The following is a 9,368-nucleotide window of genomic DNA, read 5'->3' on the forward strand; positions in this document are numbered from 1 at the left end:
ATGGGGTTCTGACGGTTAAAGTGGTTTTCCAGCCAAAATGTGACTTTTTAAATAAAAATAACCTATCATACACTTATCATACACAAGCTTAAAGCATTCTAGTAAAGTTAGTCTGTAATCAAAGGTCCGTTTTGTTAGGTTATTACAGCATTTTGTAACTTTATAAACTTGCAGCAGACCGTGGCCATCTTAGGTGTGGGCATCTGAAGCCAGACTGTATTTCTTCCTGGATCTCAGTCTTGCAAATCTCGCACATGCTCAGTGCTGCACAAGCAGTGAAATAGGTTTCAGGTCAGGTTTCCATAGCAACGGCAGTGCCAGAGGAAGTTGCCGCCCCATAGCTATGCAAACCCCTCCTCGCCTCCTCCCTCCAGGAACTAGGAAATATACTGCATTTATAACAACAACAGACACCAGCAGCAAAAGGTAAGAGGCTTAAAAATATACTAATTGTAAACTAAATCATTTGCTTCTGTGCAGATATATCTACATAACAAGAGATATATATCTTGTTATGTGTGTGTATGTATATAGACATATCTATATCTCTTGTTATACATGTATCTTATGTGTATATATATATATATATATATATATATATATATATATATATATGTGTGTATGTGTGTGTGTGTTTCTCTCTCTCTCTCTCTCTCTCTCTCTCTATATATATATATATATATATATATATATATATATATATATATGTATATGTATATCTACACCCAGCGGCTACTTTTTTTCTGTACAGCTTTTCAGAAAAAAATAAAAAATTTATCGCAGCAACAAAATTAATATATGCATTGTTCGATCGCCACTTTGCTCGCCCATTGCTGCCTGCCAGTCCCGCACTTACCCCATCCATGTCATGGCTACGGTGGCTTACCCCTGCATCTCCACCAAGTCCTGGCGTTTGCTTATTATCACGGCCAATCGGGTCTTAGGTAGGACTCCCACCCAGTTGTGTCTCAGGACCCTTTTCCCATGATTGACTAAGAGGAAATTAGTGTCACAATAACAAGTTTAAATTTGCTAATGTCACACAAGTGGGTGGGCTTTGAGCACGGTGCTCTCTGCGCCATGGTCACCCTTTCTTGAAGCCTATTAGAATCTTTGGGCGCTAATCAAATGCTTACAAAAATAAACAACCCCACGTTGTAATCCATGCATCCATCAACCTGCATGTAGATATAGGGGCATGGATATGGGGGTGCAGTGTCTCCATTATGGACCATTTGTTATGTGTGTGTTAAAATCCCTACCTCATATGTGAATTCAGAGTTTTTAATGGTACAGATTTTAGAAAGGCAACATTTACTCAAATAACCACTATTTACAACCAAGGTATGCAGAATACCATCTCTTTATGCTCAACACATTGAAACTTCAAGCAGATGGGCTACAGCAGCAGAAAACCACACTGGGTGCCACTCCAGTCATCTAAGTACATGATGATATTGAGGCTACAATTGTCACAGATTCACCAAATTTGGTCAATAGAAGATTGAAAAAATGTTGACTGGTCCGATGAGTCTCATTTTCTGTTGTAACATTCAGATAGGGTTTTAAATTTGCATAAAAAAAAAAAAAAATGAAAGCATGAATCAATCCATCCTGCCTTGTATCACCGGTTCAGGCTGGTGGTGGGGGTGTAATCAGGGCTGGTGCAAGAATTTTTGACACCCTAGGCGAAACCTCATTTTGCCCCCCCCCCATAGGCTCTGCCCATGGCTCCACTGCCTTTGCAATATGTGACCCGCCTGACCATTACACACACACTGACCCACCTACCTGACACATACACTGACCTACCTGACCATTACACACACACACTGACCCACCTACCAGAAACATACACTGACTCACCTACCTGACCATTACACACACACACACACACACACTGACCCACTTACCTGACACATACACTGATCTACCTGACCATTACACACACACAAACTGACCTACCTGACACATACACTGACCTACCTGACCATTACACACACAAGCACTGACCTACCTACTTGACCATTACACACACTGGCCCACCAACCTGACACATACATTGACCTACCTGACCATTACACATACACTGACCCACCTACCTGACACACACACACACTGACCTACCTGACCATTACACACACACACTGACCCACCTACCTGACACATACACTGACCTACCTACTTGACCATTACACACACTGACCCACCAACCTGACACATACATTGACCTACCTGACCATTACACATACACTGACCCACCTACCTGACACACACATACACATACACTGACCTACCTGACCATTACACACACACACACTGACCCACCTACCTGACCATTACACATACACTGACCCACCTACCTGACACACACACACACACACACATACACTGACCTACCTGACCATTACACACACACACACACTGACCCACCTACCTGACACATACACTGACCTACCTGACCATTACACACACACACACACACACTGACCTACCTACCTGACACATACACTGACCTACCTACTTGACCATTACACACACTGACCCACCAACCTGACACATACATTGACCTACCTGACCATTACACATACACTGACCCACCTACCTGACACACACACACTGACCTACCTGACCATTACACACACACACACACACACACTGACCCACCTACCTGACCATTACACATACAATGACCCACCTACCTGACCCACACACTGACCCACCTACCTGACCATTACACACACACACACTGAACCACCTATGTGACCATTACACACACACACACACACTGACCTACCTACCTGAGCATTACAAACACACACACACTGATCTACCTACCTGACCATTGCACACACACACACACACACACTGACCTACCTACCTGACCATTACAAACACACACACACATACTGACCTACCTAGCTGACTTCTTATTTCCTTTACTACTCACCCCCCCCCCCCCCCCCCACAGCTCGCTGTAGATAGTGAGGATCGTCCCTCCTCCTTACCTCTGCTTCATCGACCATTACATCCGGGGCTCTCCTCAACACTGGGCGGTGTTGCTCTGGTGTCCCCGCTGGCCGGGCTAACAGATGCTGCACCTCTTGATGCTCTGATCTCCACGAGCCCCGCCCCTCCTCTCCACACACACCCACACACTGCTGTGAGCTTTTACTCTGTGAAGACATTGGGGGATTGGAGGCATACAGAGGCCGTGGCTGCGCCCTGGGGGGTAGTGCGCCCTAGGCGACTGCCTACTCCGCCTAGTGGTAGCATTGGCCCTGGGTGTAATGGTGGGGGGGATATTTTCCTTGCCACACTTTGGACCCCTTAGTACCAATTGAGTATTATTTAAACACCACGGCCTACCTGAGTATTGTTGCTGACCATGTCCATCCCTTTATGGCTGCAGTGTTCTCATCTTCTGATGGCTCCTTCCAGTTCTACACTCAAAAACGTGCTGTGAAAGCTGTACATAATAAAGTGTCCAGTATGTATGTATTTATATATTCCTAGACACAAACACTTTTTGTTTCATTATATGTGCGTTACTATACATATTATGTGTGTACATATATACATTTTTTCTTTACTAACTATACAAAATATAATTTTAGTTATTTCTCATTTAACCTAATTTATAATTTTTTGTGATATAATAATTTTTTTTTATTCTTACAGCTAACAGATCTTACTGATAAAAAATAATGGTAAGTTACTTTTTAAATTTCAAAAACAAACTTACAATGTTTATAATGTAAAAGTTACATGTCTGTACTTCGTATTGTAGTCATGCATGAGCTTGTTTGGCTGGGCTTCTCTCGTTTTCAGCTGAAGTCCGCTCTCTGCTGACATCACACAGATCAGTCCAGGCACCGTGTCATCCCGACTCTGGAAGTCTGGATGCGCCAGGTGCTTGGACTGCGAGCCATCTCAGTGGAGATCCGCTGAGTGACAGGCAGCAGCTCTACGATTGGCTCGGTTCTCACGGATCCCCCTTTGGCGAGGTTTGATTGCTCTATTCTCAGTGCAAGGCACCGGTGGACAGATGCAGCATCGATCACATGCTGCATCCACCTTGGTAAGTAAAACGTACAAAAAAAAACACCACAATTTTCTTTTAATGTTTTTTTTTCAGTGTGTGCCAAAAAATAAATGTAAAATCCACAGCTACAAATACAGTAGCTGGTGACTTTTAATCTATGGACACTTACCTGTCCAGTGAGGCTGCGATGTCTTTTCAGATCAGCTGTTGGTAGCTGCCGCCACCATGACCAGTATCAGAAACTGGCATTGAATCCATTGGGATTCATGGTCATATCCCTAATGTGCATGCGCAAATCATGATGCACTCTCCAAATGTCATGGGGGCAAAGAAGGAGGGAGGTTCTAACGTTTGACGTACCAAACCTCGCCTATGACAGATGGAAGTGGAAATATGTACCTGTCAAAAACAGTTGTGGGAAGGCAAATAAGTGTAGCTATAACTCCAATTGGAGCCTTGCAACTTCACAGCTAGTTTCCCAATGTGCATGCTTGAACCGTGTTGCACTTTGACAATGGAAATGTTGCATGTAAAAAGAGGAAGGGGGAGACAAACCTATTGGACAGACCATTTCTCGTACCAATGTTGACTATGAAGTTTGGTCAAGGAAGCAAGACAGTTAATTCGTTGGTTTGATTTAAAAAGGCCTCATTTTATTGGCGTAGGTATCTAAGGGATGGGGTAGGTGAGAATACAGGAGGAGGAAATTGGATAGGGGGGGTTATTTTCTGAAGGCATTCCTGTAGGCATTAGACATGTGCAGAGTAAAATATTTCGTTTCGGAATTTCGTTTTCGTCTGAAAACTTAATTTATTTAGTTACTCCCGAAATTCGTTTTTATTTATTTCGTTTTTCGTTCAAAAATTGCATTCGTCCGAAAATCCACATGAATTACGGTCGAATCTGTCTTTGAAGGCTTATGGTGTCTGTCGAATGTATAAAGAAGATTCGACGGAGCTAGTATATAGCATACTTTAGAACCCTATTAAAGTCTATGGGACTCCAACGTTCAAAATCTAAAGTGCTAATTTTAAAGGCTAATTTGCAAGTTACTGTCCTAAAAAGTGTTTGGGGACCTGGGTCCTGCCCCAGGGGACATGGATCAATGCAAAAAAAAGTTTTAAAAACGGCCGTTTTTTCGGGAGCAGTGATTTTAATAATGATTAAAGTGAAACAATAAAAGTGTAATATTCCTTTAAATTTCGTAGGGGGGGGTTGTCTATAGTATGCCTGTGAAGGGGCGCATGTTTCCCGTGCTTAGAACTGTCCCTGCACAAAGTGTCATTTATGCAGGAAAAAAAGTCCTTTAAAATCACTCGCAGCTATTATGAATTGTCGGCTCCCGTAATACAGAGAACACTCATTGAAAGTCATTGATAAAAAAATAAATAAATAAATAAATAAAAAAGCGTGGGGGTCCCCCAAATTCAATTACCAGGCCCTTCAGGTCTGGTATGGATATTAAGGGGAACCCTGCCTCAAATTTAACGTGGGGTTCCCCCTAAATATCCATAACCAGACCCTTCAGGTCTGGTATGGATATTAAGGGGAACCCCGCGTCAAATTTAAAAAAAAAATGACGTGGGGTTCCCCCTAAAAATCCATACCAGACCCTTTATCCGAGCACGCAACCTGGCAGGCCGCAGGAAAAGAGGGGGGGACGAAAGAGCGGCCCCCCCTCCCTCCTGAACCGTACCAGGCCACATGCCCTCAACATTGGGAGGATGCTTTGGGGGTCTGTGACCCCTCAAAGCACCTTGTCCCCATGTTGATGAGGACAAGGGCCTCATCCCCACAACCCTGGCCGGTGGTTGTGGAGGTCTGCGGGCGGGGGGCTTATCAGAATCTGGAAGCCCCCTTTAACAAGGGGACCCCCAGATCCCGCCCCCTCCCTGTTTGAAATGGTAAGGGGGTACAAAAGTACCCCTACCTTTTCACAAAGAAAGTGTAAAAAATGGTTAAATAAAACAAACACACTTTTGAAAAATTCCTTTATTAAAAATAAAAAAATAAAAAAAAGATTCCAGCGGCGGTAATCCACTCTTGCTATCCAGCGACGGATGATCATCTCTCCAGCGATGTCTCATCTCATCCAGCGCAGCGATCCATCCTTCTTCTGTCTCCGTGGAGGAGACACTGCAAGGATTCCAGCGGCTGACGTTTCTTATATACGGAGGGCGGGGCCACCCGTCACCTGACCCTGCCCCCCTCTGACGCAAGGGGAAACCCGGGGTTCCCCGTGACGTATGGGTGACCCCGCCCCCCTCTGATGTAACGGAAACCTGCCTGTGTTACATCAGAGGGGTGCGGGGTCACCCATACGTCACAGGGAACCCCGGGTTTCCCCTTGCGTCAGAGGGGGGCGGGGTCAGGTGACGGGTGGCCCCGCCCTCCGTATATAAGAAACGTCAGCCGCCGGAATGCCTGCAGTGTCTCCTACACGGAGACAAAAGAAGGATGGATTCGCTGCGCTGGATGAGATGAGACATCGCTGGAGAGAAGACCGTCCGTCGCTGGATAGCAAGAGTGGATTACCGCCGCTGGAATCTTTTTTTTATTTTTTTATTTTTAATAAAGGAATTTTTCAAAAGTGTGTTTGTTTTATTTAACCATTTTTTACACTTTCTTTGTGAAATGGTAGGGGTACTTTTGTACCCCCTTACCATTTCAAACAGGGGGGGGGCGGGATCTGGGGGTCCCCTTGTTAAAGGGGGCTTCCAGATTCTGATAAGCCCCCCGCCCGCAGACCTCCACAACCACCGGCCAGGGTTGTGGGGATGAGGCCCTTGTCCTCATCAACATGGGGACAAGGTGCTTTGAGGGGTCACAGACCCCCAAAGCATCCTCCCAATGTTGAGGGCATGTGGCCTGGTACGGTTCAGGAGGGAGGGGGGGCCGCTCTCTCGTCCCCCCCTCTTTTCCTGCGGCCTGCCAGGTTGCGTGCTCGGATAAAGGGTCTGGTATGGATTTTTAGGGGGAACCCCACGTCAATTTTTTTTTTAATTTTACGTGGGGTTCCCCTTAATATCCATACCAGACCTGAAGGGTCTGGTTATGGATATTTAGGGGGAACCCCACGTCAAATTTTTTCTTAAATTTGAGGCAGGGTTCCCCTTAATATCCATACCAGACCTGAAGGGCCTGGTAATTGAATTTGGGGGACCCCCACGCTTTTTTTTAAATTTATTTATTTATTTTTTTATCAATGACTTTCAATGAGTGTTCTCTGTATTACGGGAGCCAACAATTCATAATAGCTGCGAGTGATTTTAAAGGACTTTTTTTCCTGCATAAATGACACTTTGTGCAGGGACAGTTCTAAGCACGGGAAACATGCGCCCCTTCACAGGCATACTATAGACAACCCCCTACGAAATTTAAAGGAATATTACACTTTTATTGTTTCACTTTAATCATTATTAAAATCACTGCTCCCGAAAAAACGGCCGTTTTTAAAACTTTTTTTTGCATTGATCCATGTCCCCTGGGGCAGGACTCAGGTCCCCAAACACTTTTTAGGACAGTAACTTGCAGAATCTTTTCTCTCTGTCAAATCTTTTTTCTCTGTCGAATATTTTCTCTATATAATCTTGGACTAATAGAGGTAAGGTTAGGCACATTCGACCACAGGTTCTATAGACACAGATTGTTGTCAGAGTCATGTCGAATCTCCTATTCTATATCGAACTGTTGTAACAATGAAAACGAAAATAAAGCATTTATTTATGTCGGATTTTTCGTTTTTCGGATTTTGTGCTTTCGTTATCGTTTGTCAAAACGAAAACGAAAATAGCTGAAATTCGGACGAAAATGCATTCGGACGAAAACGAATGCACATGTCTAGTAGGCATTACAAGTGCAATCTCTAAGTGTGTGTCCATAAAGAATTTTAAAATTGACAATGCTCTTGATAAGTAGAGAATATCTTTTAATGTAAAACATTTTTTATTAAAGCAGGGTGCAATACTGCCTCAGATTGAAGTAGAAACCCCCTCTGTTAGCAACTACATGGGAGAGTGTAAGCATTATTAGAAATAGCTTGAGGTATCATGAAGTGTAACATGTGTAATTATAAAGTTAAATAAAAAAAGAACCATGATGAATTACTATCAAACATTATTTATTTAAATAAAAATAAAAAACATCTTTCTTTAAATACATTTTTGCCAAACAAGAATAAATATTAAATGAAAATTCGTAATAAAATTAATTTTATTTATTAACCTATAAAGGATAAATAGGTAAAGAAAATATTTTTTGGTTAATGCTACAGAGACAAATGTTGCTTGAGGAACTATGGTCACAATATACAGAGCCAGAAAAGATCCAGCATTTCCATGTAATCCATTACAAAAGATTTTCATGCTGCAATCAACAGAAAATAAAGAGGAAGGTGAAACAGAACGTCTTGGGAATAGGAAATGGTGCAAGTGCAGAAAATGCATTCCAATGCAATATCCAATATTACTGATAATCTATAAAAAAAATAAAAAGAGTGATGTGTTGGCAGTGTATAAAAAAATAAAATAAGCTGGTGTGGCGACATTCCTAGACTCCCTGATAGGTGAGTGTCCTAATATTAAAAATCTACAGCTGTAGTCTGTATCTGCTGCCTTTTAGATTTCTGAAAACAGTAGGCAGACCTACGATTTAACAAATTAAAAGTTCCAATATATAGTGAATTATTTGTTATGCAACTGTAATCATTTTTATTTATTTATTTTTAAGACGATTGCGGAAGACAGCTTATAGAACATTTACTGCATGGATCTATGGCTACTTGGGAAAGGGAAACCGGAGAGTCATCCCATCTTGTGCTGTTAATGCTGTACGAAACGCTTTGTTCCAGATCCCAACGATTTATGTCGAATTCATGTATTCTAATGCTTATGAAGCCTCAGAACTGGCTTTAGAGTAACATTCAATTTAAATTATTTTATATAATTTTTTTTACATTATGTTAAAAATGTTATGAAAAAAAAATTAAAAAATAGTAAACTGAATGAGAATATTTATACCTTTTTTCATGTTTGATTTTATACTTACAAGGTTGTTAGATACCACAAACAAACCACAAAGGATGGATATCCTAGTTTAAATAAAACATATTCGGAATCGGTCTCCTCTCTTGTCTTCCAGTATCAAAGGTATAAAATTGTTCAACCATTGGGCTGTGCATTCCAGCATTTCTTAACCACTGTTAGATTTGATCCGGATTTTGGGGAAATTATTATAATTGAATATCTGGTGTGGTTTGTGTATGACCACAGGTTTTGATAAAGCAGTTAGGCATATCTAAAAACCACATAAAACCACAGGTTTT

At 42.2% G+C, this 9,368-nt stretch overlaps 1 long non-coding RNA gene across 1 annotated transcript; it reads left to right on the forward strand.

The window, feature by feature from the left end:
- The first annotated feature begins 371 nt into the window (after positions 1-371).
- On the forward strand, positions 372-9,080 carry LOC143929934 (uncharacterized). Its single transcript, XR_013262652.1, has 3 exons — positions 372-426; positions 3,682-3,710; positions 8,774-9,080. It is a non-coding gene; the product is annotated as an uncharacterized LOC143929934 (long non-coding RNA).
- The last annotated feature ends 288 nt before the right edge of the window (positions 9,081-9,368 follow it).

Source organism: Lithobates pipiens, unplaced genomic scaffold (genome assembly GCF_037356315.1).
Source record: "Lithobates pipiens isolate NorthernLeopardFrog02 unplaced genomic scaffold, aLitPip1_a1.2 Scaffold_25, whole genome shotgun sequence".
NCBI lineage: Eukaryota > Metazoa > Chordata > Amphibia > Anura > Ranidae > Lithobates > Lithobates pipiens.